Here is an 11,191-nt window from a genome sequence, read left to right on the forward strand (position 1 = left end):
AGGATTTAGCAAGCTCTAATCATTCTCATTAGCTGCTATCAGATTGGGTTAGAGGAGAGCGAGAGAGAGAGAGATAGCGAGAAAGAGAGAGAGAGAGGGCCTCTTTGATACCGACAGGGCCTTTCTGTTACTTGATCTGGTCTCTCTGCTACTTGATAGGGCCTCTTTGATACTTGTAAAATTATAGGGCCTCCTTGCATTTTGCGTTCTCTTGAGATCTGTGGGCCATATAAAACTATATTTTGCCTCTATGTAACATTTTCACCAAAAGTGCTTCCTTGTAACGTGACTTATTCATGTCTAATTGCAAATCCCATGTGAACCATTAATGGTAGAAAAACATAATTTAAGTAAAAACATGTTATTGATTTGACAAATGGTCCCTCAAAATGTTCCATTCATCCATATGGAATGACCCCTGACCTCTGTGTAAGAAATTAAGAATTAGTTGTAGAAACATGTGGMTTGGATATGTCAACCAGGAACTAGTCCTGAAATTGTGTTTAAAGAAGCTTAACTATCTCTTTCAAAGATCAAGATATGTTCAAATATCTACTAATTACTGGTCRAAATCGCCATACCACTTTGTGCAAAGTACCACAGCCCAAGGCTTTGACCTACACTCTTCTCATTTGCAAGGTGTTATCACTCTAGCTACAGTGTGCATGTACAAGGATTTGGCTGTGGACTAATGCACTCCAGAAATACAGTCCTTTAAATTGTCCGATTTCCTGCAAGAAATTCCCTATGAGACGATCAGTAATTAGTAGATTTTTGAACATATCTTGAGCTTAGAAAGAGATAGTTAAGCTTCTTTAAACACCATTTCAGGACTAGTTCCCAGTTGACATATCCAAAGCACATGTCTCTACTTGCAAGTCTTCATATTTTACACAGAGGTCAGTGGTTGTTCCATACGGATGAATGGAWCATTTTGAATGGCCATAACCTTACATTTCCACAGTAAAAATGTCTGTTGCTGTTATAGATAGAAGTGTGTAGCTGCTAAGTGAAAATGTTTCAGAATGTTTCAAAGAGGCCCTATTGGGATGTAAATGCATGACTATCTAAAAACAAAAACAAATATTTGTCATTGATACTTTACATACTTTGTAATAGCATGTTCTAACATATTGTCACGACTTCAACCGAGGCAGGCTCTCCTTCCCGTTCGGGTGGCGCTCGGCGGTCGTCGTCACCGGCCTACTAGCTGCCACTGACTCTTTTTCRTCCCCCTCCTTATGTGTTTATTTGTTACACCTGTGTTTAGGTGATTGTTAATTAGTGTGGCTTTATTAGTCAGCCAGCCCGTACGCTTCCTTGTGCGGGATTGTTCATTTGTACTTTTGGATTCGGGAGTGGATGTATGTATTGTGGACTGGGTTTTGTCTTCCGTGTTTGGACGTTTGTTTATGACACCCAGTAAGTCCGTATTGGACATTTGTTTGCCGGTTGTGCATTAAAAAGAAAGCACCATATTGAAGCTCTGTTGTTCCTGCGTCTGACTTCACACCCCCCCCCCGACACCCAGAGCGTTACACATATACATCACTATTAGCCTACAACGATACTGTTAAGATATAGTTTGAGTTCATTTTGTAAAACAGGGTTAAGGGTCAGTTTTCAAAGATTATTTTCAGTGTTTTTTTAATAATAACTTATATCTAAAGTTGTTTGCCATGAACATGGAATGTGTCTCGTAATTTCCTACAAAAAGTTCATAAACAGATAAAGCATGACAATTAAATTATATATTTTTTTGGTACATGTTACCTACGACTCATAGTTTGAAATGATTATAAAGCCAAGAATAAATGAGAAAACATTGTAAAACTGCAATTAACAGAAGAGGTTGTAGGAACATTTTGAAAAAGTTTGAACCCTCTAACAGTAACAGATCATGTAAAAGTGTTATCCACCCATGAAAATTGCTTTCGAACATCAGAGGGATAAGCAATCAAGCAATCCATTTGGATTTTTTTCTAAATATTGGCAGAAATAAAATGACCATGGAGAGAATAAGACAGAACAATCTGATTACTAGCTAGTTGATAGCCCTCAAAACCAGGAAAAATACTATTCTCTCCTGTTTTAGATATTCCTGTCAGATAGGTCCTCTCTGCAACTTCTCTCTAATGTAATTCCATCTAAATGTGACATTTTACAAGATATACTGGAATACATACAACAACTCTATTGAAAGAAGAGGAAAATAAGGAGAATCATGTGTCGAGAAGAGAGGAAAAGAGAAGAGGAGAGAGAGAGAGAGAGAGGAGAGGAGAGAGATAGAGAGAGAGAGAGAGAGAAAGAGAGAGAGAGAGAGAGAGAGAGAGAGAGAGAGAAGAGAGAGAGGAGGAGAGAGAGAGAGAGAGAGGAGAGAGAGAGAAGAGAGAGAGAAGAGGAGAGAGAGAGAGAGAGAGAGAGAGAGGAGAGAGAGAGAAGAGAGAGAGAGAGGAGAGAAGAGAGAGAGAGAGAGAGGAGAGAGAGAGAGAGTATAAATGTCACCAAGATATGCAGGATACAAAAAATCAAAAGATTGTGAATTTTCTTAATTTCTAAAAAATTGTTAAGTTTTTAACATCTTTATACTGTGACGTTATTAGAATTCCTTTTGCTTCTCATATCTGTCAATTTTTCTCTCCTGCGTGACTCTCTCCTTTCTTCATCATCCTATCCACACCCCTCCGTTCGCCCCTCTGTCTCTTCCTCTTCATCCCTCTCTCTGAAGTCACTATCTCCACTCTCCATTCCTCTGTCATCCCTCTACTCTGAAGTCACAATCTCACTCCTCATCCTCTGTCACCCCTCTCTCTGAAGTCCACTATCTCCACTCCTCCATTCCACTCTCTGAAGTCACTTCTCCACTCCTCCATTCCACTGTCATCCCTCTCTCTTGAAGTCACAATTCCTCCCTATCTCCATCTCCATTCCACTGACCTCTCTCTGCAGTCACCTCTCATCTCCTCCCTGTCACCTCTCTCTGAAGTCACTATCTCCACTCCTCCTCCTCTTCACCCCTCTCTGAATCACTATCTTCCACTCCTCCATTTCCTCTGTCACCACTCTCTCTGAAGTCACTATCTCCACTCCTCCATTCCTCTGTCATCCCTCTCTCTGCAGTCACCATCTCCACTCCTCCATTCCTCTGTCACCCCTCTCTCTGAAGTCACCATCTCCACTCCTCCATTCCACTGTCACCCCTCTCTCTGAAGTCACTATCTCCACTCCTCCATTCCACTGTCACCCCTCTCTCTGAAGTCACTATCTCKKCTCCTCCATTCCTCTGTCATCCTTCTTTCTGAAGTCACTATCTCCACTTCTCCAGTCCTCTGTCACCCCGCTCTCTGAAGTCACCATCTCCACTCCTCTGTCTCTCCAACCAGGGTTTGGAGGTCACTGCTATCTCAATTCAGTCAATGTAAGAAATTAATTAAAATTCAATTAATGAAGGAATAGTAGTCCATTGCTTTCTACAAGCATATTTCGATTAGTGAATTGAATTTCAATTGCCTTTCTGAATTGGCGGAGTTAAAATGGCATTGACCTCAACCTTGTCTCCCTCCGTCCCTTCTGTCACTCTATCTCACAACGAATAGTGATGGGAACGTTCCATCACCCCCTGACCCACCTCTCCCTCCGTCCCTTCTGTCACTCTATCTCACAACGAATAGTGATGGGAACGTTCCATCACCCCCTGACCCACCTCTCTCTCTATGTACTCTCTCTATCAAATGTTATGGTCCAACGGGCAAGAGTCAGACAGTTTAGAAATCTGCCCTATCTAATTCACATGAAGAGATAACAAACACCACCAATGAGTGGAACCTGCAGTATGTGGTGTTGTATAGTTAAGCAATAAGGCCCGAGGGAGTGTGGTATATGACCAATATACCATGGCTGAGAGCGCGACGCAATTATGTTAGTAGCCAGTTTARAATAGCAATAAGGCACCTCTGGGGTTTGTGATATACGGCCAACATACCACGGCTAAGGGCTGTGRCGTAACACTCCACGTTGCATCGTGCTCAAGAACAGCCCTTAGCCGTGGTATATTGGCCATATACCACCCCCGCCCGGGCCTTATTGCTTAAATAACACACAGAAGCAGATGATGCATGTGACATGTCTGTGATCACCAAACTCTCTATAGATTCCATATCCCCAAGCAGCAATCAGATCTAAACATTATCAAAAACCTTTTCTATATCATTTTAAGATCTATATKTGTCCCATCTTTACTGATACCCGTTGTATTTCCAAATCATTTTCAGGTCTCGTATATCTGTCCAATATCCATCTCTGTATTTCTTATCCTTACCTGATAGCTATTTCTTTGTGGAAGAGTCCAATATGTGCTTCCAAACCATCAGTATCAGAATGTGTATCTGGGAGCTGTGGCCAGACCCTCCCCTATAGGTTCAGGTTTTGCGGCCGGAGTCCGCACCTTTGGGGGGGGGGGGGTTCTGTCACYCCCTGACCTTAGAGAGCCTRTTTATGTCTCTATTTGGTTTGGTCAGGGTGTGATTTGGGGTGGGTATTCTATGTTTTGTTTTCTATGATTTTGTGTTTCTATGTTTTGGCCGGGTATGGTTCTCAATCAGGAACAGCTGTCTATCGTTGTCTCTGATTGGGAACCATACTTAGGTAGCCCTTTTTCCCTCCTTTCGTTGTGGGTAGTTGACTTTGTTAGTGGCACTTATAAGCCCTGTAAGCTTCACGGTCGTTTTTGTTATTTATTGTTTTGTTGGCGACATTTTAACAAATAAAAGAAAATGTACGCTGACCACGCTGCACCTTGGTCTTCTTCCAGCATCAGCCGTGACAGATGGAAAGACAGAGATGGACAGATAAGGACAGACAAAGAGATAAAGAGATGGAGAGATAAAGAGATAAAGAGATGGACAGAATAGGAGATGGACAGATAAAGATATTGAAAGATAAAGAGATAAATAGACGGACAGAAAGAGATGAACAGATAAAGATATAGAAAGATAAAGAGATTGAGAGATAAAGAGATGGCGAGATCAAGAGATGGAGAGAAATGAGATGAACAGATAAAGATATGGAAAGATAAAGAGATAGAACGATAAAGTGATGGACAGAAAGAGATGGACAGATAAGGAGAGAGAAAGAGATAAAGAGATGGAGAGATCAAGATATGGAAAGATAAAGAGATGGAGAAATAAAGATATGGAAAGATAAAGAGATGGACAGATAAAGAGATTGAGAGATAAAAGAGATGGACAGATAGAAAGATAAAGAGATGGAGAGATCAAGAGATAGAGAGAAAGAGATGGACAGATAAAGAGAAAAAGAGATGGACAGATAAAGAGATGGAGAGAAAGAGATGGAGAGATAAAGAGATGGACAGAACGAGATGGACAGATAAAGATGTGGAAAGATAAAGAGATAATGAGATAAAGAGTGTCAATGAAAGAGATGGAGAGATAAAGAGTTGGAAAGAAAGAGATGAACAAATTAAGATGTGGAAAGATAAAGCGATTATGAGATCGACAGAAAGAGATGGAGAGATCAAGAGATGGAGAGATGGACAGATAAAGAGATGGACAGAAAAAGATGGACAGATAAGGAGAGACAAAGAGATGGAGAGACAACGAGATGGAGAGAAAGAGATAAAGATATGGAGAGAAAGAGATGGACAGATAAGGAGAGATAAATAGGAGGAGCAATAAAGAGATAAAGACATTGAGATATAAAGAGATGTAGAGATAAAGAGATGGACATATAAAGAGATAATGAGATGGAGAGAAAAAGAGATGGACAGATAAAGATATGGAGAGATAAAGAGATGGAAAGACAGAGATGGACAGATAAGGAGAGATAAAGAGATAAATAGATGGAGAGATAAAGAGATGGAAAGATAAAGAGATTGAGAGATAAAGAGATGGAGAGATAAGGAGAGATAAATAAATGGACAGATAAAGAGATGGAGAGAAAAAGACATGGTCAGATAAAGATATGGAAAGAAAAAGAGATGGAGAGATAAAGAGATGGAAAGAACGAGATGGACAGATAAGGACAGACAAAGCGATAAGGAGATGGAGAGATAAAGAGATGGAAAGATAAAGAGATAAAGAGATGGAAAGAAAGAGATGTACAGATAAAGATATGGAAAGATAAAGTGATACATAGATAAATAGATGAACAGAAAGAGATGGTCAGATAAAGATATGGAAAGATAAAAAGATTGAGACATAAAGAGATGGAGAGATAAAGAGATGGAGAGATAAAGAGATGGACAGATAAAGATATGGAAAGATAAAGAGATAAATAGATGGACAGAAGGAGATGGACAGATAAAGAGATGGAGAGATAAAGAGATAAAGAGTTGGAAAGAAAGAGATGGACAAATAAAGATGTGGAAAGGTAAAGAGATTATGAGATGGAGAGAAAGAGATGGAGAGATAAGGAGAGACAAAGAGAAGGAGAGATAAAGAGATGTAGAGAAAGAGATGGAGAGATGGACAGATGAAGAGATGGACAGAAAGAGATGACACATAAGGAGAAACAAAGAGATGGAGAGATAAAGAGATGGAGAGAAAGAGATCAAGAGATAAAGATATGAAAGATAAAGAGATGGAGAGATAAAGAGATGGACAGATAAAGAGGTGAAAAGATAAAGAGATAAAGACATTGACTAATACAGAGATGGAGAGATAAAGAGATGGAGAGATAAAGAGATGGAGAGATAAAGAGATGGAGAGATAAAGATATAGAAAGATAAAGAAATAAAGAGATGGACAGAAAGAGATGACAGATAAGGAGAGACAAAGCAATGGAGAGATAAAGAGATGGAGAGATAAAGAGATGGAGAGATAAAATGATGGAAAGAAAGAGATGGAGAGATAGATAGACACAAATATGAAGAGAAAGAGATGGAAAGAAAGAGATAGAGAGATAAAGAGACAAATATGAAGAGATAAAGATATGGGGAGATAAAGAGATGGAGAGATAAAGAGATGGAGGAAAAGAAAGAGATTTGGAGGGGAACAAAGAGATATTGAGGAAGAGAAAGAGCAAAATTCTGTCCTGCATTTAGAGTTAGTATCAGTGGAAGGAATATAAATGTTAGCAATGATGTACTGTATGATAATGTAGAATAGCAAAATACTGTGAGAAGTAGGAGAGCACGGTGAGTGTGTATCCCAAATGGCACCATATATCCTATATGGTGCACTACTTTTGACTGGAGCCCTATGATTCCTGGTCAAAAGTAGTGCACAATAGGGTGCCATTTGGACGCGGTATGGAGAGTGCAGTGAGATGGAAGGGAGCACGGGTGAAATGTAGGAGAACACAGCTACAAATGTGTTGTGGTTAACAACACAGTGGTCGATAAGGTTTGTGTTACCCCTTCAGAACCAAAACGAGGACGGAAGAGGAGGAGAGGATAGGGGATAGAGAGAGAGTAAGAAGAAGCAAGAGAGGGAGAGAGGGAGAGAGAGCAGGATGTGGGAAGAGGGAGGAAAGAGCCAGAGGAAGAAGCGAGGATGGAGGGAGGAGAAGAGAGGTAGGAGGGTTTGGAGTGGACCTTTCCAATGAAAAGGTCGACCCAATTGGCCTTCGTTTCGACCAATCAGTGCGAGACACAACTGGACCCTAATCACCTGGGCAGAAGGTCTTTAAAAGGTAATTGAAAGGTCGTCTGAAGGTTAAACAGGTCACAATGGCCTCAGGTCAGAACACCTGTTAATCAAACTCTCAGATGTACCTAGTCTTACAAGACCATAACGGCAAGGATATTATAGTTCCAGTTCATTTGCCATTTGTAATAAATACTGTACCTTTTCACGACCATGGACAAGAACCAATCAACTCATTTTAGTCAATCAGGTCCATGGACAAGACCCAGTCAACTCCTCTTATCCAATCAGGTCCATGGACAAGACCCAGGCAACTCCTTTTATCCAATCAGGACCATGGACAAGACCCATCAATGCCTCTTATCCAATCAGCACCATGGGCAAGATCCAGTTAACCCCCCTTAGCAATCAAGTGAGTAAGATTACATTTCCAATGTATTTATTACATATGGCAGATAAACTTAACACCCCCCCCCCTTGAGCTATGTCATGACTTACCTGGACCACCTATTGAGATGTGCCGTTTGTAAAAGCTGATTTTGGCTCCTATTTAGCAGTCCCTGACTAGTTTTTGAGATCAGAGACAAACTCCCCATGTCGTTTCCTACTCAGGGCGCGCGGAGGTCAGCGACGCTCGTTTATTGTGAGCGGGTCAGACACTAAGTCTGAGGGTTACCGATCCCGTCTTTGAGCAGTCCCAGACGTCCCCGTATTTTATCGGCACAAAATCTGCAATGCTCTTGTAGTGTGAGACGTGCAACGACAAGTTTTGAGAACAGTGATCAGCAATAGCCAATGAGAGCTTGGCAGAGATGAAGGCAGTGAGACGATGACGTTGTTCAGCGTCACACAGAATGTGTGTAGACTCTGGAGAAGGAGCCATAACTACTAGTATGCATTTGTACTTGCCTTTTAGCCAGTGTCAAATTGTTAACAARTCTGAAGTTCACAAGCAACGTTATTCAATTCAAAATGATGGCTAGATATTTCAACGCTGTATGGCAAGTGTGAATGTCTGACTGAAAACATTWATGAGGCTGCTTTGAGCCACAGCTAGTTCCAGCTACATTAACACTCTATTCACATCATCACATCATTGTTTGACCAGATAGCGTGGTATCGAGAATCCTCAAGACCACATGGTTTTGTGTGCACACCACTGCGTTGGCAAGACAAAAAACAGCTATGTTAGGATTTTGAAAGTTATGTAGTGTACACCTGGCATAAGTAAATGAGGTGATAAATGAGGTGAAAAGGAGACTGGAGTGCCACTTTAAGGCTGTTAGGGGACTAGTCCTGTGTGCCAGGTTATTGCAGTCCTACCGACTGGTTTACCCGCCTGGCTGACTGGTGATTGAGTGAACAGACAGAGAGGCAGACAGATAGAAAGAGAGATAGATAGGTAGACATACAGACATCTAGATAGATAGACAGAGAGGCAGATAGACATGCAGAAAGACAGATATACATATAAACAGACAGAGGCAGAAAGACAGACAGAAATGCAGCCAGACAGACATACAGACAGACAGATAGATACAGTTGAAGTATGAAGTTTACATACACTAAGGTTGGAGTCATTAAAACTTGTTTTTCAACCACTCCACAGATTTCTTGTTAATTAATAAATTAAAGAAACACAAAACACAACGTACTGACATGAAAACAGAGTCAATAACACCTGAGGAAAGAACCAAGGGGAGTGACAGATATAGGGAAGATAATCAAGGAGGTGATGGAGTCCAGGTGAGTGAGGCGCTGGTGCGCTTGACGATGGTGACAGGTGTGTGGGATAATCAGCAGCCTGATGACCTAGAGGCCGGAGAGGAAGTATACGTGACAATTACACTAATATAGACATTTTAAATGTTATATTATTGGCTATGTAAAGTGTTGTAACAATGTGCAAATAGTTGAAATATGGAAGATAAAATAAATAAACAGATAAATACAGGTTGTATATACAATGGTGTTTGTTCTTTACAAGTTGCCCTTTTCGTGTGGCAACAGGTCACAAATCTTGCTGCTGTGGTGGAACGCTGTGGTATTTCACTTAATAGATGTGGGAGTTTATCAAGATTCTTTGGTTGTCTGTGTAATCTGAGCGATTTGTTTTCATATTATTTTTGGGTCTGTGCAATCTGAGGGAAATATGTGTGTCTAAATTGGTCATACATTTGGCAGGAGGTTAGGAAGTGCAACTCAGTTTCCACCTCATGTTGTGGGCAGTGGGCAAATAGCCAGTCTTCTCTTGAGAGCCAGGTCTGCCTCCAGTGGGTCWGAAGTTATCATACACTAAGRTGACTGTGCATTTAAACAGCTTGGAAAATTCCAGAAAATTATGTCATGGTTTTAGAAGCTTCTGAWAGGCTAATTGACATCATTTGAGTCAATTGGAGGTGTACCTGTGGATGTATTTCAAGGCCTACCTTCAAATGCAGTGCCTCTGCTTGACATCATGGGAAAATCAGCCAAGACCTCAGAAAAAATAGTAGACCTTCACAAGTCTGGTTCATCCTTGGGAGCAAATTCCAAACGCCTGAAGGTACCACGTTCATCTGTACAAACAATAGTACGCAAGCATAAACACCATTGGATCACGCAGCCGTCATAGCCGTCAAGGAGACGCGTTCTGTCTCCTAGAGAAGAACGTACTTTGGTGCGGAAAAGGGCAAATCAATCCCAGAAAACAGCAAAAGACCTTGTGAAGATGCTGGAGGAAACAGGTACAAAAGTATCTATATCCACAGTAAAACGAGTCCTATATCGACATAACCTGAACGGCGCTCAGCAAGGAAGAAGCCCTGCTCCAAAACCGCCATAAAAAAGCCAGACTACGGTTGCAACTGCACATGGGGAAACGATTGTACTTTTTGGAGAAATTTCCTCTGGTCTGATGAAACAAAAATAGAACTGTTGGCGTAAGTACTTGTTATGTTTGGAGGAAAAGGGGACTCTTGCAAGCCGAAGAACCCCATCCCAACCGTGAAGCACGGGTGTGCAGCATCATGTTGTGGGGGTGCTTTGCTGCAGGCGGGACTGGTGCACTTCACAAAGTAGATGGCATCATGAGGGAGGAAAATTATGTTGAAGCAACATCTCAAGCATCAGTCAGGAAGTTTATAGCTTGGTCGCAAATGGGTCTTCCAAATGGACAATGACCCAAGCATACTTCCACAGTTGTGGCAAAATGACTTAAGGACACAAAGTCAAGGTATTGGAAGGCCATCACAAAGCCCTGACCTCAATCCTGTATAACATTTGTGGGCAGAACTGAAAAAGAGTGTGCTAGAAGGAGGCTACAAACCTGACTCAGTAGCACCAGCTCTGTCAGGAGGAATGGGCCAAAATTCCACCAACTTATTGTGGGAAGCTTGTGAAGGCTACCCGAAATGTTTGACCCAAGTTACAATTAAAGGCAATGCTAACAAATAATTGAGTGTATGTAAATTCTGACCCACTGGAATTGATGGAAGAAATAAAAGCTGAAATAAATAATTTTCTTACTGTTTTCTGACATTTAACATTCTTAAAATAAAGTGTGATCCTACTGACCTAAGACGGGGAATTTTTTAAAGGATTAAATG

This window comes from Salvelinus sp. IW2-2015, linkage group LG5, assembly GCF_002910315.2.
Source record: "Salvelinus sp. IW2-2015 linkage group LG5, ASM291031v2, whole genome shotgun sequence".
Classification (NCBI taxonomy): domain Eukaryota; kingdom Metazoa; phylum Chordata; class Actinopteri; order Salmoniformes; family Salmonidae; genus Salvelinus; species Salvelinus sp. IW2-2015.